Consider the following 14,598-nt stretch of genomic DNA (forward strand, 5'->3'; position numbering starts at 1 on the left):
TGCCCCACTGTTCTTAACTCGAACATAAAAAGCAATGGCTGCGAGACTTATAACAGCAGCTGCAGCTGGAGGCCATGTACCACTTTTTATCAGCCAAAATGAAAGATCAAGTGCAGTGGTTTCCAATCTCAGACTCAGAGGCTCCTCCCACAGAGGTATACGGACTCTAGAATGTATACTAGAAAGGGGAAGTTTGAAAAAGCCAGCTAATTATGTCAAAACGTTAAAATTGTGCAAGACTGTTGATGGTTGCTAAAGTGTTAGATGTTGCTATGCGGTTGCTATGGTGCTATGGTATCCAAAGTCATTGGTTAGGTGTTGCTAGGTGGTTGCTATGCTATTAAATCCACTGCCACCTTGAATCCAGTGCCACCTTACGTTTACTGATATCTCAAATCTACTGCCACCTGAAATTCACTGCCACCTCAAATTTACTGACACCTTAAATTCAGCACCACCTTAAATTCAGTGCTACCTTAAATCTACCGTCACCTTAAATTCACCGCCACCTTAAATTCAGTGCAACCTTAAATTTACTGTCACCTTAAATTTATTGATACCTTAAATTCAGGGCTACCTTAAATTTACTGCCACCTTAATTTATTGATGCTTTAAATTCACTGCATCTTAATTTTACTGCTACCTTAAATTTACTGATACCTTAAATTCACTGCCACCTTAAATTCAGTGCCACCTTAAATTTAATGGCAAAAAAAAATATATTTTTTGTGCGTAGAATAATAAGAAGAAGGCGATAAAGAAAAAAAGTTGGCTTTTTTACACATCACACAAAAACAACTACTGTTTGTCGATTTGTACAATGGCAAATGGCCCTTTCCTGTCAAAGCAGGTGGTTCTTGACCACATTAATTTACGAAACCCATCAAACCCTGAAACTCAGGCTAAGTGGTTGCTAACCTTTCATTGCAGACATTGAGACGAAGCTAACACGTCCACATCAAATGGACCAAACTACGGCCTGCTGTGAGCTTCACGCTGACTCTTATCCAAACACATCTGCAGTCCCGACATGCCACGGTATGCAGACAGGCCAGTGGTGAAGCACACAGCATGATGGACGAGAGAAGAGGAAGAAAAAGTGGTACATAAAGCCGATCAATAACAAGGGATCAATGCTTTTGTGAGGACTCAAGCAGACCCCTGGGAGGGTCCTGGCTGCAGAGAACATGCAGGGTGCAGTATTATGTTAGTAATCCCCCTTCTCTTTCTCTCAGAAAGGGCTCCAGTTGGAAAGGAGCATCACGCTGGCCCCGTGCTTTTGGCCCACTTTTAAAGGAAACGGTTCCTCTCTGCCTTTGCCCCAGGCGTGAATGAATCAGAAATTTAAGGGAGTTAAAGAACTGGAAGAGCCCTGTCCCGTTAATGCTTCACTGCCTGCGATGTGGGCACTGACTGGAAGTAGAAAAGACATGTCTTACAGCAAGACTGATGAAAATAATCAGAATAGATTTGCAAATGTACAAGTCGAGCCTGTGAAGACCTACTTAGGGAGGTATTTGGGTTGTTCTGATATGAGGCCAGTCTTCACAGATGGGAAATATGATGAAAATCTATTCATTTAGATACAAGCTATGGCTTGAAAATTGACACACAGCAACTGTGTATCGGCTCTGGCACCAATGATGCTAGCTCCCAATATGATTTGTGGAAAATCAATCAGGGAAGCACATGATGAAAACCGAGTGTGCTCAGACAGCATTCAATCAAGGCATGTTTTCTCTTAGCATATAGAAGAGCATATAATACAGTAATTCACTGCTGATATACTGAACCAATTATACTGACATTAAACAGTTGGATGTGTAAGGGGGGAGGAGAAAGAGTCTGGTTGCCATAGAGACAGCTCTGTTGGCGTGCACTCAGGGCCTGAACCATTTTTTATCCGGAGAGTCTCAGGAGGGGCTCGGGTTTCATGAGCAACTTTTCCAAGATGTTTCTCTGCAACTGTATTAAATTACACCATTGGTTCATGCTCACAGAAAATGGAACGATCAGAGTGAGTGAGCAGAAATTATAAATATTGGATGTTCCACTGACTAACACCAATTATTAGGTCCAGAGACAGCTACAAGGTAATGTGGCAGAGTGAAAGGTTTCGTGAAGAGCAGAGTGCTGCAGGTTTCAGACAGTGTTGTGTTTCTCACTCTGTTTTGCTTTGGTAAATTGAAGGGATCCGTGTCAATACGTGTCTCAGTTTGAAGTCCTCAAAGTAATATTGAGCTGCAGTGCTGAAAATTAACCTAGGCTGCACCTGTCATCTGGACATTCAATCAACCATCAATCAGGGGTTTGTGCCAACCTTAATGACAGGCTGTTTTGATGGTATGAGTAACTTCAGACTGATAAATTTGTGTGGTGAAAATAAGAAGTAATGGTTCTGAATGGTTCTGAGCATATTCCAGTTTCGACCTGGAGACCACCTAATACTCTGCTCTCTATACACTCCCTATAGAATAATGGTGCTAAAAAGGTTCTTTGGAGCAATGCCTTAGAAGAACCACTTTATTTTTAATGGATGGTTCTTTAACCCCTTAAATGGCCAAAATCTCCCCACAGTTCTCCAGTCCTCACTCTTACAACACAGTCAAGGAGCTCCTGAGTGGCATAACTATCTAAGCGTTGGCTCTGTTGAAGGGAGTTCATCACAAGTTCAATCCCCAGCAATGCCACAGACATCAGTGGATGAGAGCCCAAGAGAGCATAATTGGCCTCACATTCTCTGTGGGGTGGGTAGGATGGCCCTCCCTCTCCCCTATTACTCAGCTCAATGCTAGACTCAGGAGCAGTCTGATGTAACAAAATTGGCAGTTAGTGTTCTCCTCCAAACGTGTTGAGCTGTGACATTGCCTTAGTGGCAGTTTGAAAAGATGTGGTAATACTTCACCTGACTCTGAGCTGATGTGCCTTCAACAGCCAGTTCACCAACATGTCATGGGGGAGACCTAACTTGTGGGTTGGACTGGCCATGACTGAATTCAGTACAAAAAAAAGACTTAGAATCTAATAAGCCAGGGAATTTAGGGGTTTAACCCTTCTAAACCCTATTGGCTCACCCTATTGGCTCACTCTCCGAACTACACAACTTACATATTATTTTAATAGTACAAACATAAAATTTCCCAAATGGGTTTTGGCTTGGAATGATTTGGCTTGTCTGTTTAATCTGCACCTCTCTGTTAATCACTTGGTGCCTCAGTGCTGTTATAGCATTAATTTCATATGTAAAGAGTGTGATCTAACAAAGAAGAAAATGTAGAGATTTTTGATTTGTTTATTTTACAGACTACCTTTCTGAGCAAACACATGAATAGGAATATTAGCCACACCTCAGTAGAATTTAATTGTGATTAAACAAAACATTAACAAGCACTTAATAATCCAAATTGTGCTCTAAATGAGGTCACATGCTCAGAAAAAAATCAAAGTGCATCCAAAACTAATGAAAGCCTCTTTCATACAGCGCTAGAAGACACGAGAGATCACAACATTCTGGTTTTACATGCTGAAACGTTTCATTATGGCCAACGTGGACATGTATGCTCTGGAACTCCTCTGGTCAAGTTTAAAGATTTTTACACCACCATGTCGTGGTTGGTATAGTGTAGTCGGTAACACCTCTGTCTTCTATGCTGTAGATTGGGGTTCAATCCCCTGCCTGAGTAAGCACCCGTAAAGGTTCTGTGCAGGTATGTTTTTTGTTCACCAAGGTACAAACAATGTAAATGTTCCTCAAAGGTACAACAGTGGTTTTAAGATCCAACTGTGCACCTTAAATACATTTTTCCAGTGAAAAAGTACATGTTTGTACATTTTCGTAACCTAATGCTTTAAAACAGAGCAATAAAATTAAAGCCTGGAGGCGAGACGGGGTGTGTGGAGTCAATACAGCTTAGAAAATATCATTTCAGTGGATGAAGGTACAATTATGTTCTCCGACTAAAGGTACTGAGATGTACCCTTGAGCGTACCACCCCAGTGACAAGACAGGTCCTGCCCCAGTCACAGTTTACTACCTTTTTTCTAAGAGTGTAATAACTAGATAATAACCCTGGGAATTTACAAGCTTAAAGAACCATTTTCATAAATGAGATATGAGTGGATTTAAAGAATCCCCAGTTGTTGTTCCTAGAAGCACATGTTCAAGCCAAGAACCATGTAAGGAATTTTTTAAAGAGCGTTGCAGCCCTTGGCCCATGGGTGCATATTCCACAGTTTGTTCAAATATAATCTTTGAAAATAATGGTATTTTTTATTATTTGAAAGTAATTTAATCACAAACGAGTCAAAATGAGCATTCTCAAAAGCTTATTTACCAATGAAAACATGCAATGTCCATGTTGACTGAAAAGCCAGCATGATGAGCCGCAGCTGAGAAGATGTGGTTCCACTCCGTTGCTGCTCGCCATCAAATCTCAGTTATGCCCCGCAAATTCAACCACACTACATTAATTCAAGACCTATCGTGTCCTTGTGCCAAAATGCCTGTGGCAGGCTGTTGACATTGCAATGCAAAAGGTGACACTGTAGGCTGTGAGTGAGGATTGAGTGGATGAAAGGCTTGATATTTCTCAGCGCAAATGACCCACTTGGGCTTTAGTCCATTAGCCGGGTGAGGATCTGGACAAATAACGCCATCTGCACTGTGCGTGTAGTCTGAGTGTGGAGGGACGCAGAAGGGAAGGAACAATGGATGGATTTGCTGGGGCCCTCATTGCCACACCAGGACGTGGTTGGCTGCTGAACTCCCTGGATACTCGCAGAACCATTATGTGACACAGAGTGCAGGCTGGACTCGGACTGGAAAGCTGGCATCGGCCGAGCTTTAGCCTGAGCTATTGTAGCAGCAGAATGCACCACTGGTTTATAGCCACCCCACCGGTGTGAGTCATTACAGCTAGGACAGCTCAATTCTGACAGCAGTTAATATGGCCTTTCCTCTCCTGTACCTCCAGCGCTGCATTCATCAGAGCCGGGTTCATCCACAAGTGCTTTCCACAGTAGAGCGAGGGAGAGAGAGAGACAGATGGATGGAAGAATGGCGACATTAGTTTCCTGTTCAAGCAGGGTTTGTTGTGAGAAAAGTGCCTTCTTTTATTGAAAAAGAATTGCACTCCGTTTTTATTGTTTGCATATCACATTAAAGCTCCGTTCCATTCTGCTGGGTATCGTAGCGGAAGCATCAGCCATTACAGTGATTGATTTTTTCGGTCGCCAGACGCGTGCCTGTGTTAGATCCATCACCCATTCGCCTGCTCTTTGCTCACATTCTCACAGAGAGTGAAAAACAATCACTGCCGCTCTGCCTAACAGCGCAGTCGCGCTAGCTCGCTTCTCTCTTTTTTCGTTTTCTTTTTTTGGTCTATTAAAATCCCAGACTTCAGTAGATTATTATAATACTTATTGTCTCTTGAGTCATGTTACAGATATAGTCTGGTGCTGTCCTCCCCTGAAAGAGTGTTTTGGCTCATGGAGAGAGACTAGTTACCCATCCACATGCCCCAGCGGGGACATTCACAGCTAAAGAATTTCTACGCTTATTTCAATTATAGATGGTGGCCACTCTTATGCATAGTTTATTGGGCTCTTATCTGCCGTAGAGTCATAACAAAACAGTGGCATATGTGAAAAATACATGGAGTCACATGTTTAATACAAGTAGCGTGTCCTGCTGTGGTGTCCGCCATGGGCCGTGCTGCTGTGGTGAGCTTAGGGGGAGTGGCCATGCAAAATGGCTCTCGGAGCGCGCCATACTCCCGGTTAAAAGGGCAGTTATCTTTACTACTGTTGCTAATGTGTTGTTGACATTAGAGTAGCTGTGTCTGTGGAGGGTGGGCTTTGTAATGTAACTAGCGTTACCCCCCGTGTTTCGTGTTGTGGTAGTGCTGGACTCTGCATTTCTTGCTGCCTTTGAAATGCCTGATCAATAAGTTAAAGAGCATTTGCCCATACATGCAATACAAGATATGGGATACAACCACCAAGCTGGAAGAAGTCGAGCACTGTATCGTTTAAATCAAAGGCAGGTGGCAAAGAAGATATAGCCTGGGGGAAGGGGCTACCGTGCACTATGCCTGCCCCCTCTTGGATGGGTCCAAACAGCAGAGAGCGAGACATATCACTCGGTACCCTCATCAAGGGGGAGGATGACGAAGGAATCACTGCAGTGAGGCTCAGCAGCAGAGCCCAGCCCATGCTACAACAGCGAAGGCACTTGAGAGCCACGCTCCACACAGCTGCAAGTAGTCGCCTGACATCATGGCTGGACGGCGGCTGTAATCGTGATGCAGTTATATTTGGCACTGGAGGGGGAAGCAGTTGTGGATCTTCTGGCAGAAAAACATGATGACCTAGCGGCATTGACCACGGCCCTCCAGTGACACTCCGGCGACACTTTGGGCAGGTGGTGGTGGCATGGTCAGCCAGGCAGCTGCTCTGGGAGAAGCAGAGGCTAGAAGGAGAGTGGATAAGTGTGCCGGCGGCAGAGCTGAGCACAATGGTTCGACAGGCATATCTGCCGTTCAAGAAGGCCGTGCAGGAATTGGTAGTGCTGGAACCCTTCCTGAGCGTGCCAGAGGAGCTAAAACAGCATGCACAGCTTGCCACACCGGCCAGCCTTCAAGCAGGGCAGAACTCATGCTCAGCGTAGAGACGCCATGGCGAGCAAAACTGTGCTACTTAGCACATGGATGGATGCCTGTGGGCTGTGGTTGGTGCACATGAGCAGCACCCTGCCAGCATCAACGGCTCAGTGGACAATGGGGAAAGTGGAAGATGGCTAAAAGGAGTGCAGCTGTTGCTGTCGTCGCCACCAATAGCACCAGACTTGATGCCATGAGGAGTTCCACTGCACCTAGGAGGAGAATGCAGAGCTGTACGTTCAATGTTATGAACTTACAACGATGTACAGCAAAGAAGGGGCTGCCGCAGCAGCCGAATGCTACTCCACTTAGTCTCTTCCTCCAGTCCACCAATTGGGAGGATGCTCACTAAGCTGGTGTTTGCCTGCACACCAGAGTCAGGGGAGATCAGCACATCTGGAGCTGGGTATGCTAAGGAGCTGCTGTGCCAAAGGCCTCGTGAGAGAACTGGGGGCGCCCGCTGCCGAGGAATAGGCACCCCATGGCACTGGGGCAGTGGACAGGCTGGGACTCCACGCGGCCAAGTGCTCAGGCTGTGCGGGTTGAAACCAACTTATCACTATGAGTCTGAAAGGATGTGTAGCTGTCAAGAAGCCCTTGTTGAGGAAAAGAAATAGACAAAAAAGAAAGTAAAGTATATCAAAGAAAGTGTATCAAATGAAGCTGGAAGATGGACAGAACAATGCACTGGCCACCCCAGAACCCAGACCTCAACATCACTGAATGTGTTTGGGATTACTTGGATTGTGACAAGCAGAAAATACAACCAACTTCTAAGACTGAACTTTGGAGGTGTGGAAAATTATGACTGCAGATTTCTTTGCAAACCTGAAAGCAAGTCTCCTGAAAAGAATGGAAGCTGGGATCTGGGGTGGTCAGCCAGATGTTCTGAAAACACCAGCGGCTTCTTGTTTTAAATGCAAGCGCATCCTTTCAGACCCACAGCGCTGAGTTGTCTTCTCACAGTGGAAAGATGGACAGAAACATGGATTTTTCAGATCTTAAGCTTGATTTTCTCCTCTCTCCCAAAGATGAAAGCTTTAAGTGCTGTTTATCTGTTTTGGACAGTTTTGGTGTCTACCAGGTCTTGCATGGTTATTAGGATTCCCATGTTCTCTGTAGCTTTTAATCATTTTTTTAAACTCCAGTTTAGGAAACACCTGTTGTTTCATTTATTATCCTTTGACATTCCACTTCATTATGCAAGTGGATTATCTCATCTCTAATCTCTTCAGAAATACCTCCTGAAAAATGAATAACCTGTACTTAATGGCCAATTTTACTGGAAATTAAATACATTAACAGTGGCATCTGCACAAAACCGTATTTTAATGATCCAATAGACATGCACAGTCTTTTTCTCTATTTTCCAGTTATGTTTCATAATATCATAATTAACACAATACTGCAAGAGTTACAGTTGAATACCCTGTAAGGATGTCCTCATTTCTTTTCTGACAGCACAGTTTATATCTGAGTGTAAAATGTGAAGGGCAGACAGTGACACAGCAGTCAAAGATTATTAGAAATTGGCTCTGTCACATTTAAAAACCTCAAAAATAAACAAATAAATAAATAACAGCGTGGGATGGGTCTCATAGCTCGAGATTGTCTAAGGCTGATAGCTGCTGTGGTAAACAGGTTGAAAAAGAGAAAAAGGTTGAAAAGATTTGTAACATCCTTCGATAAGCTGTGTGTCTGCATACAATCTGTCACTCACCGAGGTCATATCACACGTTTTTCCACAACATTGAACTTCTATATGTGTCATAGCATCTGAAAGGTTTCTTTATCTGTTCAGCACACTGGGCTTATTGAAAGTGAAAGCATATTGCCGTTTCTCTTTACTCAGCCCGTCTGAGGCATCAGCATATCCGTTTGAAACAAGGTCTCTGTCCAGCCTGTACAAAAAAATACATAGTTTATATCTGAGCAAGAGCTCGAAATTTCATTTAAAATTGCATATTTATAATCCCTTGATTGCACCAGGCGAGTACTTTTTCACTGGAACCATGCTACATTAATTCACTTAAGTGCCTCAGGCAAAATATTGTTATGATAGAGACATCCATCTGTGCTTTGTTTTTCAACCGCATTCAAAGATATGAGAGACAGAACAACATGATAATTACCACACAGATACATGAAGTAAGCTTATGATCAGTTTAAAGCATTTAGATGGTGCTGGTGCAGTGGATCTTTAATCTGAGGAAATTGAGAGATGTCTCTCAGATCTGATACAGACCGGTCTTCTTTATTGCCACCGAATACTGACCTTTGTGTAAGCCAGGGGCAGAGGTGGGTGGTGAGTAGTTACATGTTCTCAAATGTTTATTTGGACGAATTTATACTTTTCTGAGTATATCAAATGATTATATCAAACACTGTGGCGTCGGCGTAGAGTAAGACACAGGAGAGGCCATGATTCTGTTGCAAATAGTGCTCTTTTATTGAAGACCAGGCAGAAAGGCACATACAAAACACTGAACCCCACCACCAGCCATAGGCTTCCATCCTGTGGTGACCAACCCCCAACACAAAACTGATACAGAACAACACATACACATATGTTTAAACTAACAAACGTCATTAACAACATAAATCCCCTTTTTACAGAAAGCGAGGGCCTACCATGAGCCTCTTCACATGACCCTCTGCATGACCATGCCTATTGAGCCTCTCATGGCCGTGTGCGGCCAGTAGCGGGACACTACAATACTTTAACTTCTACATAAAGGGGCATTCTGGCCTTAAAACATTATTTGTTGTGTTTTATTCTGTAGCTCAGCATTGTATGTTTCACCATTAGTGGGTGGACAAATGTTCTCATGTTTTATTTCATCAAAGTTCCCTCACTACGATATGCATCACGAAAATACATCATACAGCCACTGATAATCCCAGTGGTGTCAACCAATCCTGACTGGCACACTAGCATTTGTGTATCATTGGTGTCAAACACAGTGTAAAGAAAACAATGGTTCTGTCTACTTCTCAGAGTAAATAGACACCAGAGACAAGTCTTTTACCTTTTCAGCCAGAGAAAAGAAGCCAAACTGAGGTATTTAGATAGACAGTTGCCACACTACCTTCAGTTTTTAGCTTGTTGACTTCCTCATCAGACAGTCATTTCTGTTCTTTGAGTAATCCATTCTGTCCGTTGTAGTGATGATTTAAAGACAGTTACTAGAGTTATATGGCTACAATAAGATACTCAGCTTTCTAGCTGTAATGTTAGCTATCTGCCTTCAATCTGTATTCACCAGCTAACAAAACCAACTAACAAACAACAATTCAGAATAGCCTTCCCCCAAATATTCACTCTGAAGTAGTTGTAGTTTTTCCAAAACATCCTCCTAAATTCAAGAAACATCATCAGAAGTGCTTTTTCTAGTCATTAAGCCAGAGAATCTCTCTCTGGAGACTACTGTGGCACCTCTGTAGGGCGTGAGTAGGCATGTTTGCTACAGATATAGCAATAGTTTTTCATTTCTGGCGGAGTGTCCCTTTAAGCATATTTGTGAGGAAAGTCCACTTTTAACTTCCATTTTAATCATTAAACATTTAATTACTAGGGGTGAGTGGGGTGCAACAACACATTTGGGCCATACATATATATATGTGTGTGTGTATGTGTGTGTGTGTGTGTGTGTGTGTGTGTGTGTGTGTGTGTGTGTGTATATACATATCGCTGCTGTCGGAACAAAACCTCATATCTCCAAAATGGTAACTTTACAGGAGAAGGAAAAAACATACTTTACTCAGTGGAACCAGACTTTTTCCCAAGTCGTTTTTTTTGGAACATGAACGTCATTAAATTTACACACAATGTAAAGGGCGACAGGCATTTTCAAATTACGCCAAAAACTGAAAAACGACAAAAATGGAGATACAAGGTTGTGTTTAGGCAGCAGCGATCCGTAGTATGCTGTGTCTAAATGTGCCATGATGGGGCCATGTTCTCACAATGTGTCTGAAATAGACAATTTACTAAAGCTATAGCTCAGTTCATGATGCATAAATTGCATGTTTACGCTAGTTTTATAGAGATCAAACATGCAAAATGTGTCCAATTTATGATTGAAATTGGTGCAAAATACTTAGTACATCAGGCTCTTTGATTTTTGATAGATAACAAATGTGTTTTTTATTAAGCTGTTTAATTTCATTCAGTTATGTTGATGACCCCGTCTGTAGTGCTTTGCTATTCATCACCTCTCTGCATTTTGAAGTGTATAATTTTATTTTAGACCAAAAAAGAGGTAAAACATTTCTTGTGCTGATAGGTGTACCAAGAAGTTCCACTGCAGTTCTATAGTTTTTTGAGGTGCTACTTTTAAACTTCTATTGTACTTTTATTTTGGAAAGGTACTTTTACTTTTTCTTGAGTCGCTATTTCACTGACGTAACAGTAGTTTTACTTGAATATGGCTTTAGTCTATTGTACACACCTCAGGCCAGAGGTCTTCAAAGCAACATCTTGAACGTAGTTTGAGGATGTTGTTGACGTGAGCGAGTTAATTTTTGCATTTGCTTTATCCACAGCAGACCAATTGCAGTGTGGCTATCATTGAGTTCTTTTCACATTTCAAAAAGGAATTTTCCACTGATTGATCGACATTGACGCTTATTGATTTCGTGTTAGAAAGCTTTGCACTGAGCTTTATCTCCCTCATCAAAGTCACTCGGTATGTTTATAAAAATAGCTCTAAATTGAGCTGTTCTATGGGTCATAGCTCTCTCTGCATCCTCAACCATTGTACGCTGCTTTTGCAGCCGACACTGAAACTTCCAGTATTATTGCATGCGATGCCGAACACAAGTGCAGTCCGATCCAATTGCTCTACAGCTGGTTGAAAGGCTTGATGGCTTTTGGCTGGCTTTCAGCGGCCGGGCTGTTTGGAAGCTCAGTCTGTCTATGTTACATGAACATGATTAACTGCTTGATCTGAAAAATATACAGATTTGGAAAGCACTCATACTCTCAAGTTGGTTTAGCATAACATTTTGTCAAAGCCAACTGCTCTCTCACATGGCTGTTCTTTATCGCAAGCTACATGCTTCATCCTTTTTTTGTTATTGTTAGGATTTGGTCAGGGGCTGGCCTCAGTTTACACTACAGGCTTATTGAATAAGGCCTGTTTAGATAAGAAGTAGGTTTTGGTTAAAACACTCTTGATGGCTTCCCACTAAGAGTTATGCTGGGAGTCCAAGGTGGTTTACACAAACTGACTCTCTGTCTTGTGTGTTTGCAGTCCTGAGTTATACTGATACAGAAATATATTATGAATAAATGATACACAGATCAATACAGTCATGGGTGTCTCGATATTTCAGAATGTACTGCACACTGACTGGCCAATTCATTAAGTACACCTTTTTGTATCTACACTCTTTGTCCATTTTATCAGCTCCACTAACCACATAGAAGCATTTTGCAGTTCTACAATTATAGACCGTAGTCCGTCCGTATTTTTCTGTATACTTCCTTTAGGACGTCCACAGGAACACCACAGAGCAGGTATAATTTGGGTGGTGGATCATTCTCAGCACTGTAGTGACACTGATATGGTGGTAGCGTGTTTTTGTGTGTTGCGCTGGTGCGAGTGGATCAGACACAGCAGTTCTGCTGGTGTTTTTAAACACCTCAGTGTCGCTGCTGGACTGAGAATAGTCCAAAGTGCTCCTATATTGTAAGTGGAGCTGATAAAAAGGACAAGGAGTGTAGAAACAAGGAGGTGTGCTTAATGGAGTGCCTGGTCGGTGTCTGTATTATGTGAATGTATGAGAGAAACCGCTGCTGCATTCAGACCTTACAGTATGATATTTCTGAACGTATAAATACTTACCAAAACACAAAAAACTACATAGCGGCACAGCTGCCCCAAGCTGACGTTTGGGTACAAATGAGGAATATGAGGCCATGCGATCTGCAGGTCAGATAAAATAAACCAGCAAAATGAACTTATAGGTCTTAATGTTCACAATATTGAGGACAAGATTTTGAGCAGAACTCGGCCATTCACTTGAATAAAGCAGTTTTTTTTGTTCACCTTAAAATGTGCAGCCAGTGATGGTGGACTATTTTTTCATATCCTGTTGTGCTTAAAATGTGCAGCCAGTGACAGTGGACTATTTTTTCATATCCTGTCGTGCTTAAAAAATACAGAGTATGAAAAAAACATATCATTTGTATTTCAGGTCTTCTTGAATTACACACTAATCAGTTTGGGATGTTTGAGTCTCTGATGAGTGACTTGGCGCCTTAAGCGCTAGAGTAAGTAAATGTACAGAGCTGCGCACCACATGCATTTCCCACTGTAATGTGCTTTAGGCATCAGTCCAAAGATTTAAGCGCTACTACTGATCATGACCCTGTTAAACAACATAAACAGCAACAAAAAAACTAAGTAAAGTATAATATCTGGTGTGCTGTTCTGTCGTATTATACTGTGATGCTTGTATAGTGATGTATATTGTGTCATAATGCTTGTATAGTGATACATATTGTGTGATAATGTATACTGATAAGTATCGTATGTCCCGCTTGTATACTGATATGCATCATAAGCCAAAAGTCGTGCACAGTGTATCATATTGTGATTCTTGTAATCACAATATGAGACACTGTATCACAATTAATTCTTGTATAGTGATATGTATTACATCATAAGACTTGTGTAGTGATATGTATTGTATGGCTTGTACATTGATATCTGTCATATTGTGATTCCAACACAGTGATGCGGTAATGCTTGTATAGTGATACATATTGTAGTGGAAGTCTTGTGTATCATTATGTACACAAGTTTGTCATATTGTGATTCTTGTACTGTGATTTATATCACATTTAATGCTTGTATAGTGATAAGTATGCATCATAAAGCTTGTATAGTGATATGTATTATATAGTAAGGCTTGTACAGTGATAAATATTATAATGTGGTTCTTGTACAGTGATGTACGTCATATTGTGACGCTCGTATACTGACAAGCATTATACTGTGATGTGTATAGTGATATTGTGATGCAGTAATAAGTATTGTATTGAAAGGCTTGCACAGTGATATGTACTATATTGTGATTCTTGTACAGTGATGCATATTGCGTTCCGACACTTGTATAGTCATAAGTATTGCTTCATAATGCTTGTATAACGATATTTATACAACAGTTAGTTCCGGCCACGCAAGCTGATTGGTTGAGAAGCGTTCTAACTGTGCTGTTATTTCGCCAAAGCAGCGCGTTTTTTTCACAAACACTATATCACTCCGCTGAGACACCGTTGCTAAGCAACGACTGTGACAGCTGTAGGAGATGCTCAAGCCATTTGAACATTTTTACTTCTTACTTTGCCACAAACAGAAAATGGACACTTTTAAGACCACATTTGACCGACAGCCGATTTGGTCAGACTCTGAACATGAGACGACTAAATTCCCAAACTGTCATCACCACTGAGCAGCTTTTCAGTCGGCAGCTGTGACAGAAGAACAGCTAAACAACCTGGAATCAGCCAGAAATGAACCCAATACCATTCGCCAAACAAAACGGGCTGTAAGATGCTTTACAGACTGGCTGGAACAAAACAACATTAAAACAACATTAATATTGATCTGGCAAAAATTGACAAAACTGAGCTAAACTTGATATTGCAGCAGTTTTACGGCTCAGTCCGAACTTCAGAAGGCGAGGTTTACAGCAGACTGTGCAGCGAATGAGTGGAGTTCATTACTCTGACGTAGCAACAAGCTGCTGCTTGTTAAGGACATTAAAACATATTAAATAACACGTTCACAGCCCAATTTATTCATTTGTTACTTAATTTATTTACCTGTTGTACAGAAGCTATAGAACACTCGAGGTCTTGTGTTATTGTGAGTATAGTATCATACGGCTTGTACAGTGATACATATTGCATGATACTGTATACGTATAA

Source organism: Colossoma macropomum, unplaced genomic scaffold, assembly GCF_904425465.1.
Source record: "Colossoma macropomum unplaced genomic scaffold, Colossoma_macropomum, whole genome shotgun sequence".
NCBI classification, from domain to species: Eukaryota; Metazoa; Chordata; class Actinopteri; order Characiformes; family Serrasalmidae; genus Colossoma; species Colossoma macropomum.